This window comes from Rhinopithecus roxellana, chromosome 6 (assembly GCF_007565055.1).
Source record: "Rhinopithecus roxellana isolate Shanxi Qingling chromosome 6, ASM756505v1, whole genome shotgun sequence".
Classification (NCBI taxonomy): domain Eukaryota; kingdom Metazoa; phylum Chordata; class Mammalia; order Primates; family Cercopithecidae; genus Rhinopithecus; species Rhinopithecus roxellana.
Genome location: NC_044554.1, coordinates 61,523,454 through 61,542,654, shown reverse-complemented (window position 1 = coordinate 61,542,654; position 19,201 = coordinate 61,523,454). Strand labels below are relative to the sequence as shown.

Below are 19,201 nucleotides of genomic sequence, written 5' to 3'. Positions count from 1 at the left end.
TTATAATCCATTTTTTTCCTTGTGGGTATATAAGAAAGCAATTAAATTTTTTGTATTAACCTTGTATCCTGCAATCTTGCTATAATTGCTTGTTCATTTCAAGACTTTTTTTGTTTTTGTTTTTTGTTTTTGGTCAGTTCTTTGGGATTTTCAACATGGACAAGCATCACATTTGCAAACAAAGACAGTTTTATTTCTTCCTTCCTTATCTGTTTAATTTTTTTATTCTTATCTTATCATCTTAGCTAGGACTTCTAGTATGATGCTGAATAGGGTGGTGAGAGGAGACCTCCTTTCCTGGTTTCTGATTTTCAGGGGAAACAATCTAGTTTCATCATTGAACATAATACTAGCTGTAGGGGTTGGCAAGCTTTCTTTTTTTTCCCCCCATTTCACAGATTTTTTATTAGAGCAAGTGTATGTTCTGTAATGTATTTCACGCGTAAGCATGAAAGATGAGGTCTCTCTCTCTCTCTCTCTACATGGGCTGCTCCCGGGGTCTGGTCACAATATGCCACCACAGTGGGGGCAAATCACCTTCCTTTTGGGCAGGTGGCATTTGCTTCTGCAGCTGCTTAACCTCTCATTTCCAGCTTTCCCTCCGCAGTTTCTTCCACCATTTTCTCTTGGCAAAGTAATCAGGATACACTGCCTTCTCAGAAGGATGCCAGTCTTCTAAGCACCATTCTGGTACCTTGTAGCACTCATATGTCACATAAGAGGCACCCCTAGGAGAGTCAGGGAAGATGTATGGCTGTGGATGCTGACAGTACCAGAATTCTTCCTCAGCCTCCTTCAGCAGCTGGGTGGCCTTCATCATATCTTTTTCATTCTTACGTTCTTCAAACCAGGCTCTCATCAGATAAGCAAAGTATTGGTATTTGTCACTTTGGATGCACCACAACTGGAGGTGGTGCAGCGCCTGCTTTTTTTTTTTTAAATTTTTTTTATTATACTGTATGTTCTAGGGTACATGTGCACAATGTGCAGGTTTGTTACATATGTATACATGTGCCATGTTGGTGTGCTGCACCCATTAACTTGTCAATTAAATTAGGTTTATCTCCTAATGCTATCCCTCCCGCTTCCTCCCACCCCACAACAGGCCCTGGTGTGTGATGTTCCCCTTCCTGTGTCCAAGTGTTCTCATTGTTCAATTCCCACCTATGAGTGAGAACATGCAGTGTTTGGTTTTCTATTCTTGCGATAGTTTGCTGAGAATGATGGTTTCCAGCTGCATCAATATCCCTACAAAGGACGTGAACTCATCCTTTGTTATGGCTGCATAGTATTCCATGGTGTATATGTGCTACATTTTCTTAATCCAGTCTGTCATTGATGGACATTTGGGTTGGTTCCAAGTCTTTGCTATTGTGAACAGTGCCATAGTAAACATACGTGTGCGTGTGTCTTTATAGCAGCATGATTTATAATCCTTTGGGTATATACCCAGTAATGGGATGACTGGGTCAAATGGTATCTCTAGTTCTAGATCCTTGAGGAATCTCCACACTGTCTTCCACAATGGTTGAACTAGTTTACAGTCCCACCAACAGTGTGAAAGTGTTCCTATTTCTCCACATGCTCTCCAGCACCTGTTGTTTCCTGACTTTTTAATGATCTCCATTCTAACTGGTGTGAAATGGTATCACATTGTGGTTTTGATTTGTATTTCTCTGATGGCCAGTGATGATGAGCATTTTTTCATGTGTCTGTTGGCTGCATAAATGTCTTCTTTTGAGAAGTGTCTGTTCATATCCTTTGCCTACTTTCTGATGGGGTTGTTTGTTTTTTTTCTTGTAAATTTGTATGAGTTCTTTGTAGGTTCTGGGTATTAGCCCTTTGTCAGATGAGCAGACTGCAAAAATTTTTCTCCCATTCTGTAGGTTGCCTGTTCACTCTGATGGCAGTTTCTTTTGCTGTGTAGAAGCTCTTTAGTTTAATTAGATCCCATTTGTCAATTCTGGCTTTTGTTGCCATTGCTTTTGGTGTTTTAGACATGAATTCCTTGCCCATGCCTATGTTCTGAATGGTATTGCCTAGGTTTTCTTCTAGGGTTTTTACGGTTTTAGGTCTAACATTTAAGTCTCTAATCCATCTTGAATTAATTTTTGTATAAGGTGTAAGGAAGGGATCCAGTTTCAGCTTTCTACTTATGGCTAGCCAGTTTTCCCAGCACCATTTACTAAACACAGAATTCTTGTTTTGGTCAGGTTTGTCAAAGATCAGATGATTGTAGATGTGTGGTATTATTTCTGAGGGCTCTGTTCTGTTCCACTGGTGTATATCTCTGTTTTGGTACCAGTACCATGCTGTTTTGGTTACTGTAGCCGTGTAGTATAGTTTGAAGTCAGGTAGCGTGATGCCTCCAGCTTTGTTCTTTTGGCTTATCATTGTCTTGGCAATGTGGGCTCTTTTTTGGTTCCATATGAACTTTAAAGCAGTTTTTTCCAATTCTGTGAAGAAAGTCATTGGTAGCTTGATGGGGATGGCATTGAATCTATAAATAACCTTGGGCAGTGCGGCCATTTTCACGATATTGATTCTTCCTATCCATGAGTATGGAATGTTCTTCCATTTGTTTGTGTCCTCTTTTATTTCATTGAGCAGTGGTTTGTAGTTCTCCTTGAAGAGGTCCTTTACATCCCTTGTAAGTTTGATTCCTAGGTATTTTATTCTATTTGAAGCAATTGTGAATGGGAGTTCACTCATGATTTGGCTCTCTGTTTGTCTGTTATTGGTGTATAAGAATGTTTGTGATTTTTGCATGTTGATTTTGTATCCTGAGACTTTGCTGAAGTTGCTTATCAGCTTAAGGAGATTTTGGGCTGAGACGATGGGGTTTTCTAAATATACAATCATGTCATCTGCAAACAGGACAATTTGACTTCCTCTTTTCCTAATTGAATACCCTTTATTTCTTTCTCTTGCCTGATTGCCCTGGCCAGAACTTCCAACACTATGTTGAATAGGAGTGGTGAGAGAGGGCATTCCTGTCTTGTGCCAGGTTTCAAAGGGAATGCTTCCAGTTTTTGCCCATTCAGTATGATAGTGGCAGTGTCCGCTTTTAAAGCCTCAACACCTTCTGCTGATGGGTCAGGTAGGCTGCCGGTGCAGGGAACGCCACGACTGTGCTGACCTTCAATGGCCTCGGGGATAGCCGGGCGACTTTCTTTATTAAGGTAAGGAAGTTTTCTTCCACTCCAAGTCCACTGATTTTTTTCCTTAAATAATGAATGGGTGTTTGACTTTGTCAAATGTTTTTTCTGCATCTATTGATATGATTGTATATTTTTCTTCTTTAGCCTGTTGAGGTAATGGATTACATGAAGTGATTTTTGTTTATTTATTTATTTTTTGAGACTGAGTCTCACTGTGTCGCCCAGGCTGGAGTGCAGTGGCGCAATCTCGGCTCACAGCAACCTCCGCCCCCAAGGTTCAAGCAGTTCTCCTGCCTTAGCCTCCCAAATAGCTGGGATTAAAGGCACACACCACCACGCCTGGCTAGTTTTTGTATTTTAGTAGAGACGGAGTTTCACCATGTTGGCCAGGCTGGTCTTGAACTCCTGACCTCAAGCAATCTGCCCGCCTCAGCCTCCCAAAGTGCTGGGATTATAGGCATGACCTACCACGCCCGGCCTGAAGTAATTTTTGAATGTTGAGCCAGCCTTGCATACCTGGAATAAATCTCATTTGTCATGGTGTATAATTCTTTTTCTACATTGTTGGATTTGATTTGCCAATATTTGGTTGAGATTTTTTACATCAGTGTTCATGAAAAAATTGGCCTGTAATTTTTCTTTCTTATAATGTCTTTCTCTGGTTTGTTTTGGTATTAGGCCAGTGCTGACCTCATAGGATGAGTTAGAAAATATTCCGTGTGCTTCTATTTTCTGAAAGAGATCATAGAGAATCGGTATAATTTCTCCCTTAAATGTTTGGTAGAATTCACTAGTAAAACCATCTGGACTTGGTATTTTCTGTTTTTAGAAGGTTATTAATTATTGAGTCAGTTTCTTCAATAGATACAGGTTATTCATATTCTGTTTCTTCTTGTGTGAGTATTAGTAATTTATATCCATCAAGGGATTGGTCTATTTCATATATTTTATCAAATTTGTAGATGTAGAATTGTTTATATTCCTTTATTATACCTTTAATGTTCACGGGATCAGTAGAAATAGCTCCTCTTTAATTTCTAATATTAGTAATTTGCAGTTTAACTAGAGGTTTATCAATTTTACTCATCTTTTGAAAATAATTAGCTTTTGATTATGCTCTTATGTTTTTAAACTATGCTTTATTATGCTTTTAATGATCATGAGATCAGTAGAAGTAGCTCCTCTTTTATTTCCAATATTAGTAATTTGTAACTTGACTAGAGGTTTATCAATTTTACTGATCTTGTGAAAAAACTAGCTTTTGATTTTGTTGATTTTTCTCTATTAATTTCTCGTTTCGACTTCCATTGATTTCTGCTCTAATTTTATTATTTTGTATTACGCTTCTTTGGGTTTACGTTTCTATTTTCTCCTTAATTTCCTAAGGTAGAAGCTTAAATGATTGATTTTAGATATTTTTTCTTTTTTAATGTGTGCACTCAATGTTAGAAAATTTCTTAAAAACCCCATTTTTGCTGCATACCACAAATTTTGATCAGTTGTATTTTCATTTTCATTTAGTTCAAAATATTTAAACATTTATTTGGAAAAATCCAGTCAACCTGGGATGCACAAGGACTATGAGCAAGAGAGGAGCCATATTGTTTTAAACCACTAGGGATTTTTTTTTAAACTGTAGAAAACTGCCTATCCTGGCCGGGCGCGGTGGCTCAAGCCTGTAATCCCAGCACTTTGGGAGGCCGAGACGGGCGGATCACGAGGTCAGGAGATCGAGACCATCCTGGCTAACACGGTGAAACCCCGTCTCTACTAAAAAATACAAAAACTAGCTGGGCGAGGTGGCGGGCGTCTGTAGTCCCAGCTACTCGGGAGGCTGAGGCTGGAGAATGGCGTAAACCCGGGAGGCGGAGCTTGCAGTGAGCTGGGATCTGGCCACTGCACTCCAGCCCGGGCAACAGAGCGAGACTCCGTCTCAAAAAAAAAAAAAAAAAAAAAAAAGAAAGAAAACTTTGCCTATCCTGCTAGTAAATGAGGACAAAGGATTTTGTAAGCATAGCAGTCACAGTGTGTAGTTTCAGGCAACATAAACCAAATCTGGTTGATTTAAGAACACACAGAAAAGAATTTACTAAAATGAATATTGGTAGTTCAGAATATCTTCAGGAAGCCTAGAGTATCTGGATTGTAGGCTATACACCTGGAAGCAATGTTCCTAATCATGCAACAAAACTAAGGCAGTGAAGACACCATTGTTGCTGCAGCCCAACACTGATGCTGCGATTGCCTTGCAGACACCACCAACACTGGATGCTGCCCTGGGAACCTGGGAGTAGCTGCTGCCACACATCAACACAGTGAATTCTCTCAGCTCCTGCCTCTTCACAGTTCTTGCTTCCAATATAATGTCTGGGAAGGTGCATATAGATTAGTTCAACAGAATGAAAACATCTGCTGTAGTAAGCAACAAAGTGATATAACTGAAAGAGCTCTAGACTGCAAGATGACCTGGGATGCAGTCCAGATGCTCAGCATGGTGAGCCTGAGCAAACCCCTTTGCCTTTGAGAGCTTGTAGGGTGGCATGAGGATGAAAGGAGATCAGTGGTTTGAGGGCAGTAAAACTCTCTATCAATATACGTTATTACGTGTTTGCATGACCAGGTGTGGTCAGCACAGTACCCAGCAACTAACCCACCACTAGGCACAGACTGGGCACTCAATATTTAGAGCAAATAAAAGGTCTAAGCTTGTTCAGGTTAAAGATCTTGACCTCTCAAGATCTATCTTCCCTGCTAGAATGTAAGGACTTTTCTAGGGAATTTTTTTTTTTTTTTTTTTTTTAGACAGAGGTTTTGCTCTTGTTGCTCAGGCTGGAGGGCAATGGTGCGATTTCGGCTTACTGCAACCTCCACCTCCCAGGTTCAACTGATTCACCTGCCTCAGCCTTCCCAAGTAGCTGGGATTATAGGCATGCACCACCAAGCCCGGCTAATTTTGTATTTTTTTAAGTAGAGATGGAATTTCTCCATGTGGGTCAGGCTGGTCTCGAACTCCCGACCTCAGGTGATCCACCCATCTTGGCCTCCCAAAGTGCTGGGATTACAGGCATGAGCCACTGCGCCCAGCCTTTTTCTAGGGATTTTTATCTGCTTTCTTTAATACCATGGCTCCAGCTATAAGAGCAGGGCCTAGAAGAGTGGGTCCTCAATAAATATTTGTTGAATGAGTGAATGAATGAGGTAAATGAATGAATATCTATTCTGTCATCTGAGACCAAAATATTCCTAGCCCAGACCCTTATTTCTAAGTTCTTCTAGGAATGTTCTTCCTGACTTAGTTCTGCCCTTCTTCAGCTGCTGTAAAGGAGCTTCAAAAAAGTGTCCAATTGTCCAAGCAGCAAACTTCTGTCATTGTTTCTCTGTCACTGTCTTATGATAAGGGCCTGCTTGGTGCTTTGAAAGGAAATTGGCCCCAGTCTCTAAATATTCTTTATAGCCCAATGATGTCTTTGCTTTTTTAGCTGTACTTTTCTCTTTCCAGTCTGGATTATGATTTTCCCTTGCTCAGCTGGCCCCTAGCATAACTAGTCTAACTGTATCACTATCTACCTCTTACTGACAGTGATCAGCCCATAAAAGGACTGCCAATTGACTTATCCTAGTGTCATATCCAAAAGTCATATCCTGACCACAGAAAACACAAGATAAGGGCTATTGGTCCTAGAAAGGACTTTGGAAGTCATCCAACCTTGCTTCTTTTGAGGGAGCCTCTGCATTTGCTGTTTCCTCTGCCAGGACAGCATCTCCCCTTGATCTTTTGATGGCTATCTCCTTCTTGTCATTGGAGACCTCAGTATAAAATTCACCCCCTTACACAGGTCTTCCCTGAGTGCTCCATCTGAAGTAGCTACCCAGGACCTCTCCATCATAAGACTACATTTTAATTATCTGTCTATTGCTTACCACGATTTCACACACATTTGTTCATTTATTCATCATGCAAGCAGATTAACAGCTCCTGGGCACATATTGGGAGCTCAATAACATTTTTTGAATGAATAAATCCAATTCAGACCCCTGGGAAACTCAAGCCCAGAGAAATAAAGTGACTTTAAGAAGGTCACACAGCTCCTTAGTGGAACAGCATGGACTAGAACCCATGGTCCTTGACTCTTGTCTCGTGCTTTTCCCACCATGCTAGTTTTCATAGATAAAGATAAAAAGAAGGAACATCTCTTGGGCCCCCAGTAGGTATCAGTTTCTGTGGTGGTTGCTCTATACATGTTAGTCAAATTATCCTTATGATGACCCTATAATGTAGGTAGAGTCCAGATTTTTATAAATAAGTATAGAGAGTCTTTGTGATGCTAAGTAATTTGCCAGGTATCCCACTGCTATAGAGTGAGAGCTGGGATCTGACCCTAGCTTGGTCCGACTTTCAAGCTTTTTGGACTGCTTCAGCTGCGTGACACCTCCAGGTAACATTTGTGCTTTATTAGCATTTCTGTACAGTAAATCTAAGCAGTGAATAATAGGGAAATTTCAGGCACAATGGAAGGTTGACAGAAGGCATGGGGTAGGGAGGCTACACAGGTTTCCTGTTGCCCTTCAAATCACACTGTAGAAGTGACATCTGTCTCTTTGTCTCTACAAGTGAGGCTTACTGCTTTGGAGTCCTGGGATGCAACTGTCACACTGTGTGAGTAGCCTCCAAAGGTGTGTGATGCGAATGGCAGCTCTGCCTGACTCCATTCAGTTTTCTCCTTGGGAGGACAAAGAAAATTGGGATGTGTGTAATTTATGCCCAAATGGCTAGAAAAGAAAACATCTCATCAATGATTTATGTATTTCCAAATGTAAAATAAAACTTGTAGGCCAAATGCTAACAGAGCCCATGCAGCCCTTGGTTTCTTCCACCTCTGTTTACAGCCTGAATCCCACATTTTTTTCTGGTCCCACCCATTCCTTTTTCCTCTTGAGCTCATGTTGCATCTACTTGGCTGATTCCTAACCTTGGGCAAACTTAATTGTCCCTTTCCCCTGCTCTTTCTCTAGGTTGCAGAATATTTTTGGAGTAACCACATAGTTCTCATTAATCTATGTTCTCCTGCTTCACCTGGGCCTTTGATGCAACTTAGTGGAGCTTTCACTGTACTCTGGTTGCTGGCCTCTTCCTGTCCTCACTGTTGTAGGTAAAGCCATTCGTGATGCATTTAAAGATTTAAAGATGCTGGTCCAAGTGCAGACACCTGGTTTGACAGCATAGAGGGAGCTCCAGGACTCAGGGAAAGGTGTTCTCAGCACCTATAACACCTATAACAGTTTCTCAGGTAGTGGCAAAGAAAAGAAAGGTAAGAAGATTCTGGCAGTTCCCTGGGCTTTTATTATAAAAATCCAAAAATGGCCTCATGGGCCATTTACCAAACTCTAGTAAAAGATTTAAGAGTCATTGTATTAGAGACTGTGGTCTTCCTTCCCTTGCTTGATATCTCATTTCCTTCTTTCTTTCCACAAAAATTGTACAACTACTCTGTGCCAAGCACCATTCTAGGTTCTGGAAAAGACAGGCTAAAATCTCTGATATCCTGAAACTTTCATGTAGTAATTGACTATCATCACGTACTTTCTAAGGTGAAGCATCCTGAGTTCCTTGCATCCAGGCACCCATTTGTTGGCTTCTCCTCCACTCATTAAGCTTAGTTACATTCTTGGGCTGAAACAACCTCTTGGGGCTCACATCTAGTTCACTGGATTTTTCTTTTTTTCAGAGACAGTGAAGAATAAAGGCAAAAGCAATAAGGATGCAAAGAGAAGATACACCTGTTCAAGACAGAAACCCTCAAAGCAGCTCTTGTAGCAAACCAAACATTAAAAGTAATTTTGGTTGAGCTGAGATCTCCCTGAACTCAAAAGCACAGGTGTAGGGAGATGAGAGGAAAGAATTATCTTGGAGATACAGTAATAAGCTAATACAGCGTGAATGACAACTTAGGGACTGAGAATTCATAAATATATTCATGTTTTCTTCCCAGTCAAATTGATTAAATACCCAAGCACAAAGTTAGACTGAAAGAGAGATTGAAACAGCAAGAGAGAGAAAGGAAAAGCGAGCTACAGAAGTTCTGGTAAAACGTATCAACTCTGGACAAAGACTACTTCATCAAACGCATAAACAGCCACTGCCTGATACATTAGAATCTGGAAGTATCATAAATTAACTGCCAAGAAACTTTGCGAAAGGTCATATTTAACATTAATCAAGCTCTGGTAGTGGATATTTCCATGGTTAGAGGAGAGAGGAAAAGAAAGACTACTTTCTCTGCATTGCATTTTTAAAATCACTTTCTAATTTTTCAGCAAGAGAAGAAAAAACCGATTTCTAGCTGACTTAGGGACAGAGATTTAATTCTCTCATCACCTGGGCACCCCTCAAATATGAGTATTGAGGCATATGAATGGGAGGGGGCATGGCTGTTCATTTTCTGATTAAGTCCTTTTGACTGCTTTCAGTCACAAGGTAGTCTTATTTTGAAAAGTGCCCACACATAGGTAAAGGGATGCCTGGGGAAGCCACAGAGTAAATGAGCAGCTTAGGAGTGGGGACACAGTCAACAGAAAGTTGAAGGTGAAAGAAAATGAACAATTGTCCTGGTGGCAGCCAGTTTGGGACAGAAGCCCATTTTCTTTTAGGCTGTCGTCTCTTGAGTCAGGATCTAAGATGCTGGGTCATTTAGTAGGACCATAGGAGATACTGGACTGGCCATTCCTGGGTCTTAGCATCCCCTTCCTCTGAATGGGTGTGATAACAATTACCTAGAGAGTGGATAGCTAATGTGTTTACTCATCTGGGTGAGAAAGCAGTACCATAAATCCAGATCATTAATTTTCTGTGTCTTCTCTAAGATGGCCATTTTCTTGATCTGACTTTATATGGATGCTCTTTTTTTATTGCTGGTTACTTCAGACACTTATCTATTCCTTTTTTGTCAATTTCCTTCTTTGATTGGAGATTCTAATTTGTCCCAAGACCGAGCTACGCTTATGTGTGCACTTATTCAACAGATACTTAAAAATTTGCTTCGTGCGTCAGGCTTTTATTTACATGCTGAGGGTGCAACTGTAAACCAAACAGACAGAACTTTCTTCTCTCATAATATATAAATAAATAGGCATAAGAAACACCTTACACAGCAATATGACAAACATAAATAAATGAAGTGCATGGAAAGTTAGGAGGTGATGAGTGCTATGGGAAGTGAGAGGAGAGTTTGGGCGTGCCTAGGGAATTATGGTTTTAAAGAGTGGTCAGTGCAACCTCATTGAGAAGGTGACATTTGGCCAGGTGCAGTGGCTCTCACCTGTAATCCCAGTACTTTGGGAGGCCAAGGCAGGTGGATCACCTGAGGTCAGGAGTTCAAGACCAGCCTGGCCAACATGGTACAACCTCGTCTCTACAAAAATACAAAAATTAGCTGGGCATGATGGCAGATGCTTGTAATCCCAGCTACTTGGGAGGTGGAGGTGGGAGAATCACTTGAACCTGGGAGGCGGAGGTTGTAGTCAGCTGAGATCACGCCAAGCCTGGGAAACAGAGCAAGACTCCATTTCAAAAAAAAAAAAAAAAAAAAAGAAGATGACCTTTAAACAAAGCCTTACGGGAGGTGAAGGAGGAACCATCTGGATGCCGAAGGACAGAGCATTCCAGGCAAGAGAATAGCAAGTGCTAAGGCCCTGGGAGCGTGGAGTGTCCTGGTGTGTTTGAGAAACAGCAAGGAGCCTGTGGTGTCAGGAGCAGAGTAAAGGGCAGAAGCTAAAGAGGTGCCTAGGGGAGATTTCCTATGGCCTGGCAGGTCAGCACAAGAACTCTGGCTCTTACTGTGAGAGAAACAGAGTACCTTTGGAGGGTTTGGGGCAGAAGAGGCAAAATTTTCCTTACAAAATGACTCACAAAGGTATTTGCTCTGTGTTATTCAGATTGGCTCTAATTACACAGAAGAAAAAAGAACTCATCCTCTGAACTCATAGGCACCAAGGGAAGCTGTGGGCAAGGTAGGGCTCTCCTCCAGCAGCCCCTCCTTTGTGCACTTTTGCCTTTGCACAAAGTCCTTGTCAGTGAGTGGCATGGGCCAAAGCATGGGCCAGGTGCTGTGGGGCAGTAAGACACTGATCCTGGACCAGGCTGGGACACTGGGCAGCCACAAGCATAAATGGGGAACACTCAGAGACTCCTCCAGAGGTCCTGGGTGGGAGGCAGATGTGAAGGGTGACACCCCATTATCTCAGAGTGTGTGGCTGAAAGACTAAGATTGTTCATTGCTGTTACAGTATTCACTCTCCCCTTCTTTGTAAATAATTCCCTAGCTTTATCAGGCATTGTCCAACTTTCCTTGCATCCAGGGCTTTCAATTAGAAGCAAAAACCACAGAATGGGGCTTCCAGGAAATCTTTTTAAAGGGGGCTAACTATAACTATACTCAAAGGAATGCCCCATTGCCCTCTTCCACTCCATTTCCTCCCGATGGCTGGAGCCACAGCAACTATCTTGCAACCTTGAAGATAAAAAACAAAGAGCTCAGGTTGATAGAAAAATAGAGAAGTCTGGATTCACGGTGCTTCCTTACCAATCCTCTACTACTTACCTTTGGTTTTACTTTATGTGGGGGTGTGAAAGGTGTTAAGATGAAAATGGAGTCATTAGTATCAAGAAAAATCTAACAAATAGGGCCAGAGAGGCTATGTAGAGAGGTTTCTCATGCTTATATGCCTGGTAACAAAAGGTATCACAGAAGACTGTAAAAACCACAACCTTGTGCAAAGGGCATTGCAGCTTTACACAAAAAAATCCTTCTGCAAGGACATCTGCCCAGCAACTGCCTGTTTAACCTCGGACAGGCATCATCCTTGTCATTGGTCTTTGTAGCCAAGGATAATTATTTCAAAACAGTTATGCAATTCTCCTCATTTTCTCCTTTAAAAACCTTTGTCTTCCCTGAATACACACATAGTTTACTATGGCATGTGTATTTCCATTGCAATGCCTATTCCCAAACAAACACCTTTTCTTTTAGAGAACTTCTTTTTGTTATTTAGATTGACAAGAGTATACAACCCTAATTTCTCTAAGCCACTGGTATTAGTAGATGAATGAAATTCCTAAATGATAAAGAAAGTGACTTCACTTTGAAGGTCTTTTTGATCACTGGAAAGTGAACACTGCTCTAGGAGTTGAAAGAACTGAATTTGAGTTCTGCCTCGGATATGAATTCTATGGATGACTTTGGCCAGATTACATAATTATAATGATAACGTTTACCACAAATTGTTCAATTCCTACGCTAAGTGCTTTATTTACTTCCTTATCTCATGTGAACCTTACAAAACCTATGAGGGAAATTTTCTCATATACATTTTACAAATGAGAAAATGGAGACTTATGGAGATCAAATTCAAGGTTATAGAGTAAGCAAGTTGTAGAGCTGGGGTTACAACCAAGTTCAGACTGCCTCCAAAGCCCTCGGTCTTATTAACTACTGTGGAATATACTCTTATTTTCTCTGAAGCTCAGTTTTCTCCTCTGTACAATGGGCAAGAGGACTGGATAGTGTTTGAACTCCCCTTGCAGCTCTGAAAACTCTGGAATGCCTAGCCTTTTTAATGCAGTCTTGCCCGTCCGACCTTGATCTTGATCCCCCATACTTCTGCCTGTTCCTGAAATTTCCAAGTGGTACCCTTTTCAAAGATGCTGTAACCAGAACCCACATCTCTCCCTTGATTTTGAGAAGAGCTGTCAGAGGAGGCAGCCCCAGCCAGGGAGCACAGTGGGTGTTCAGAAATGTTCTGTGGGTGCCACGGGCCCAGCCCGCTCCTGTTGGCTGGAGAACCTTCTGTCAGCCCCGGTGCTGCCTTTCCTCACCTCGCCAAGGGAGGCCGCGTCTCTGCACAATCTGTCTGTTCTGATGATCAAGGAGGGTCTTGGTGGAGCAGCGGCGCATGCCCTCCCAGGTGATAAAACTTCCCCGGGCACTCGGGAGAGGTGGGCTGCCGGCGAAACGTGAAGAACAAGCACTGTGCTGTGTAAATACATTTACGGGATGGAACTGTTTCTTGGCCCTCTGGGGCCTATTTCCCGAGCTGTGTGGCAGGAACTGTCTTCCTCGGAACGATTGACAGGGCCGGTGGGGAAAGCTAAATAGATCTTGATTTCTTTCCTTGTGTTGGCACATTTACCTAATGAGCAGAAGGAACAGGCCTGGAGAGGCTCTGAGACCGGGGACCACAGGTGGCTTCAGAGTGAAAAACTCCTGCTCTTGCCATGCAGAAATATCCAGCTCTCTCTGCCTCTCCACATTCCAGTTCCCCGTGGTCCAGGACAAGCAGGGCCCTCATTTCCCTTCATGGGGGCAGACAGGACACTCCCTTTGGGACTTGCCTGGGTTGGGGTGATGTTGTTTGGCTGTTGCATGAGGAAGACCTCTCCCATCTCAGCATTCTGTCACCCCAGCTCGACGGGGGCTGAGGGTGTGGTGAAGTTGATGGGTATGGGATGGTGGTGCCGACAGAGGCACCCATGGTGGCACCTCCACGTGATTAGTGCACCACCTGCCCTTTTGATGAAAATAATGGCATTCAGGAGCTTTTTATGTGTGCAGCTCGGCCACGCAGGCCACAAAGGGAGAACGCGGCCCCTCAGCAGTCGAGGAGCACTGTCTTAGTCCATTCCGGCTGCTGCAACAGAACATCACGAACTGGGTCACTTAGGAAGAACAGATATTTGTAACATTTTTCATAGTTCTGGAGGCTGGAAGTCTGAGATCAGGGTGCCAGCAGGGCAGGGTTCTGGTGAGGGCTCTCTTCTGGGCAGATTGCCAGCTTCTTTTATTGTATCCTCCCCAGGACAGAGTGGGGAGCTGAGGCTCTCTTGTGACTCCAAGGGCACCAAACTCATGACCTCTTCTAATCCTAATCACCTCCCAAAGGCTCCTGCTCTTAATAGCATCACATCAAGGGGATGGGTAGGGTTTCCACATATGAACTTTGCAGGGGCACAAACATTCAGTCCATAATAGACATTCAGCCAGGCCAGAATATTGAAATATTTCAGATTCAGTAACTGCGTCTGGGAGATGGAAAATAGCTCTTTAGTTCAGCCTAGAGAAGGAAGAGGAGTCAGGGTCTGGTTCTCCTAATAGCCAATGATGGCTGAGTGTAAGAGTCTCTGTGTTTTATTCCTTCCTCCATCAGGACCAAGATGGTGTTTGGTTTCACTGTTGACCAGTGATTGGTCTGGAGTCCTTTCTCATGGGTAGGTCTGTGTGACTTCCAATTCTTTGGCATCTCTCTTTTCAGGGTGGGCTCTTGATTAAGGGCTTGCTGATATGGGAGAATGTAGCTCTCAGCAAATCTACATGAACAGCTGGGAGGAAACCGCTGCTTGGCAGGAGGGGCCATGGTTTTGTTCTTCTCTTTTGAGAAGAGCAGCCCTGCCATCCCTCTGTTCAGTAAAATGGGGAGGAAGAATTCCTGGCATGAAGAAACATCAGTCTGCAGACCCCTGACCTCCAAGAAGTAGCAGAGACTCCAACTTCTGAGTGAATTGGAGAGATCCCTGGAGATGAGTTTGAGATGCACTCGTCTCTGCCAGCCTCTCTGGGCAGGAGGTGTCTGATTCCCTGGTTAGTCTCCACCTTTCTGATTTCCTTGGTAACTATGAACATGTGTGAGCCTCAGTTTTCCACTCTGTGAAGAATGGGCGTCCCCAGGAGACAGACCCTGCCCTTACTGCCCAGCGATGGTTGGAACTCAGATGCCAATTAGTAGTGGTCAGGGCAAGTGGGAGAAGAGCACCCTGGAGTAGCTTCCAGGTTACTGTTCTTCCTTTCCATCCCCTGTTTATGAAGCTCAGCTGGCACTGCCACTAGCTTGGGCTTGGGTCAGATGCAAGGTGTGAATCTGGGACCAGGAAGGCCCAAACTATGCTGGCAATCAGAGTGGCTGAGGTGGGGCCGTATCCCATGTATTTGTCTGGGGAGAATGGAATAATCTCTGCATTTACCCTGGGCTGTCATTCAGAACATGTGCGTGAGGTAGGCACCCAGGCTGGCCCCAGCTTTCTTATACATCTCTAGGCTATGCCTGACTTTAGGACCCCTGTTGGGTGTGGAAGTGAAGTTCTATTGGTAAAACATGGTAGAAGTGCACATCTATTCAAATCCGCAAAAATTCACTCAAATCCCAAGTCTAACCTTGTTTGTTATTTGACCATGGACAAGACATCTAATCTCTTTAAGCCTGTCTCTTAATTTTGCAAGGAAATATCTAGCTCATATAGTAGTTGCAAGATAAATGACATAATGAATATAAAGTGCATATTAAAAATGTGCATGTGGAAAAGACAAATGAAAACAAAACATACATGCATTGTGGGCAGTCATTAACTGGCAAGTATTAACATGGAGCCATGTCTCTTGGTTCCAGTGCAACAATGATAGGAACATTGTCTCCACGTGGTTGTAAAGACTGCTGTGCCTGTCCATAAGAATGCAGAAGCATTTGTCTACTGAAGGAAAAGTGAAATGCCAAATGCTTGCTAACCTCTTCGCTTCCCCAGTTTATAACCTTCCTTTAACACTGCCCATTTGATAGCCTGAATCACAAACACAAGCTTGAGAAACAGAAGTCTGCAGGTAAAAATCAGCAGGTGTAAGGATAATTTGGGACTAATTTCAGCCCCTACATGATTTTGAGCAAATAAATGACTCACAATATGCCCTTGGCCAACCCATGGATCCTCTTGGGGCTTCTGCTTCCTCTTTAATAAAATGGGATGAGTAATCCTTGCCTCGCCTTCATTTTACAAGCATGTAACAAGGATGAATCAAGTAATGGCTGTAGAATCCTTTGAGGTCCTTGGAGAAATACTTGCTATATAAATGCAAAGTATGATGTCCATTTCTATTACATTGTGTTTTGTAAATAAATATATAAGCCTATGGCACATCCATGTCAGTGCCTGTCTGGCCAGCTATTTGCCATGTACATCTTTTAATCATCTCCATATATTTATTCATTGAAAGCATATTCCAAATCTAATGCATGGGTTATTATTATTATTTTTTTCTTTTTGGAAGCCCAGGGCACACATCTGTTCTGCCTCATTTCAGCTACTGGGGATTCTGACAGATCCATTGTTGGTGATATGTGCATGGGGTGCAGTTTTCAATATCAGAGACCTAGATCCAGACCAATGAGGGTTTCATGTTCATCGTCCTTCTCGTTCCCTTTTCCTGACCCTCTTAATTGAGCTGTTCAGAAGAGAGGCCCTGTCATTCTTTTGAAAAATAGCCTGCTTGTCCCTTTCTAAAAACTTTAACCGGGTTGCTTCCTGATTCAGAAGATAAAAGAACAGATTGTGGAATGTACTTTGAATCATATAACACTTTAGAGGCTATTAGTTGTTGTCGATTATCTCCAGGAATAACCAGTATCCTTTCCCCTATCTTTTACTATCATATGTCTTCTGTTTAATCCTGATCTCTTTTCTTAACTCTGGATCCTGTTGTATAACTACCCCCTGTGTGTCCTACAGGCACCTTAGACTCTAAATGTCTAAAATCAGAGTTTCTGTCTTCCCTTCACATCAGCTCTACTTCCTACATTCTGTCAAGACCCCAGTAATCAAGGCTAAAGACAGGTGAGGTGGTAATTTCCTAGTCGTGGTTCTGAAGCTTCAGGGCTTATACTTAGGTGAATTGCAACTCCGAAGCCTGAATTTTCTTCCCTTTTAATAAAAATACATAGAAATTTGGCCCATGGGGTAAAAGTGAGTAGTATTGATCCTGAGTTGAAGGGGAAACACTTTTGTGTTTAAGAAGTCTCCTGCATCTTGTACTCAAAGCTAGACAGTTGGAGTCCTCTGGGCTTGTGCCTCTTGAGATCACCTGTATTCATTGCATATTGATCCTTCTCTAAGAAGCTTCATGAGACCGGATTCATGTTCACAAAATCTTCAGGAGCTGAAAATTTGGAACTTCTGAATCTTCTGGCTTTTAGAAACCAAAGAGGAACTTCTAGTTCAGTGTTCTCCTGAAAGGCTTAGACCCCAAGGGTTCTGTTACTCAACTGTCTGATTGTTTTGACTAAATGTTGGCATCCCAGGGTAAACCTCTGGCCATTCAAAATTCAAAGTCTCTCTTATTGAGGCCTCTTCCCTGCTGTCCTTTTTGAAAATGCAGGTTCTTGGCTGGGTGTGGTGACTCGCACCTATAATCCCAGCACTTTGCGAGGCCGAGGCGGGTGGATCACTTGAGTTCAGGAGTTCAAGACCAGCCTGACCAACATGGCAAAACCCCGTCTCTACTAAAAATACAAAAATTAGCCAGGTGTGGTGGCATGTGCCTGTAATCCCAGCTACTAGGGAGGCTGAGGCAGGAGAATTGCTTGAACCTGGAAGGTGGAGGTTGCAGTGAGCCAAGATCACGCCATTGCACTCCAGCCTGGGCAACAACAGTGAAACTCCGTCCCTCCAAAAAAAAAAAAAAAAAAAAAAAAAAAAAAAGTAGATTATTTCCTAAGCTTTCCTTCCTTCTCACGTAAGGCAGTGTCCTCAAGTGAGCTCATCCTCTCCCATATCTTTTACTGTTATATCTCTTTTTAAACCCAAACCTCTTTCTTTGCCTCTGGATCCACACATCTACTTGCCTGTTGTACATCTTTCCCTGCATATTCCACAGACACTGAATGTCCAAAGTCAGATTCGCCATCTTTCCTTTCCATTAGCTCTACTTCCTACATCCTTTGCCTTGGCTTATGGCAACTAGTACAGAATAAGCCAGACACTGACAATATTGAGCACATTTTCATCTGCATGTTATCCACATGAACCTTTGTGTGTGTGTGTGAAGTACATGTTCAATTGCATGTTCTTTTGCCCACTTTTTCCCCTAATTATTTTTAGGAATTCTTGATATAAATCTTTACTTCTGGCTGGGCACGGTGGCTCATGCCTGTAAGCCCAGCACTTTGGGAGGCTGAGGCAGGTGGATCACGAGGTCAGGAGTTCAAGACCAGCCTGGCCAATGTGGCAAAACCCTGTCTCTACTAAAAATACAAAATTTAGCCAGGTGTGGTGGTGCATGCCTGTAATCCCAGCACTTTGGGAGGCCAAGGTGGGTAGATCACCTGAAGTCAGGAGTTCAAGACCAGCCTGGCCAACATGGCAAAACACTGTCTCTACTAAAAATACTGAAAATACAAAATTTAGCTGGGCATGGTGGCACACGCCTGTATAGTCTCAGCTACTTGGGAGGCTGAGGCAGGAGAATCGGTTGAACCCCGGAGGTGGAGGTTGTAGTGAGCCGAGATAGTGCCACTGCACTCCGGCCTGGGTGACAGAGTGAGATTCTGTCTAAACAAACAAACAAACAAACAAACAAACAAACAAAAAAACCTTAGTTCAATATATATTTTGTAAAATAAGTTCTTCCAGTCTGTGGTTTACCTTTTCTCTTAATAATGTCTTTGAGTAAACATGAGCGTTTATGTCTAATTACCAGTTATTTATTTTATGGTTAGTGCTTTTTATGTCCTGTCAAAAAATATTTGGCTACTGTAAGTTACTAGTCTCATTTTGGAAATTTAAAGACAGTATTTATTTGTTTATTTATTATTTATTTTTTATAGAGACAGGGTCTTGCTATGTTGCCCACGCTGGTCTTGAACTTCTGGGTTGAAGTGATCCTTCTGCATTCTATTGAATGATACATCACAATTTATTTGGTCATTTCCAGTGGATATTTAGGTTGTTTCCAAATTTCTAAGCTTTGTCAATAAGCAATGGTGCAAAACATCCTTGGATGTGTCTTTTTGTGATACATATTTCTTTTTTTTTTTGAGATGGACTCTTGCTCTGTCGCCCAGGCTGGAGTACAGTGGTGTGATCTAGGCTCACTGCAAGCTCCGCCTCCTGGGTTCACGCTATTCTCCTGCCTCAGCTCAGCCTCTCGAGTAGCTGGGATTACAGGCGTCCGCTACCACGCCTGGCTAATTTAGTTTTTGTATTTTTAGTAGAGACAGGGTTTCACCAT

At 42.5% G+C, this 19,201-nt stretch overlaps 1 pseudogene across 1 annotated transcript in view; it reads right to left on the bottom strand.

The window, feature by feature from the left end:
- Window positions 1-387: 387 nt before the first annotated feature.
- LOC104666281 overlaps window positions 388-19,201 on the bottom strand; it is a 41,082-nt pseudogene continuing 22,268 nt past the window's right edge. Inside the window, exons 2-6 of the transcript XR_004057878.1 lie at window positions 15,711-15,762; window positions 13,208-13,346; window positions 12,795-12,903; window positions 3,063-3,172; window positions 388-923 (exon numbers count right to left, since the gene is read on the bottom strand). The product of XR_004057878.1 is annotated as an NADH dehydrogenase [ubiquinone] 1 beta subcomplex subunit 9-like (transcript). The remainder of the gene's footprint in view (window positions 924-3,062; window positions 3,173-12,794; window positions 12,904-13,207; window positions 13,347-15,710; window positions 15,763-19,201) is intronic.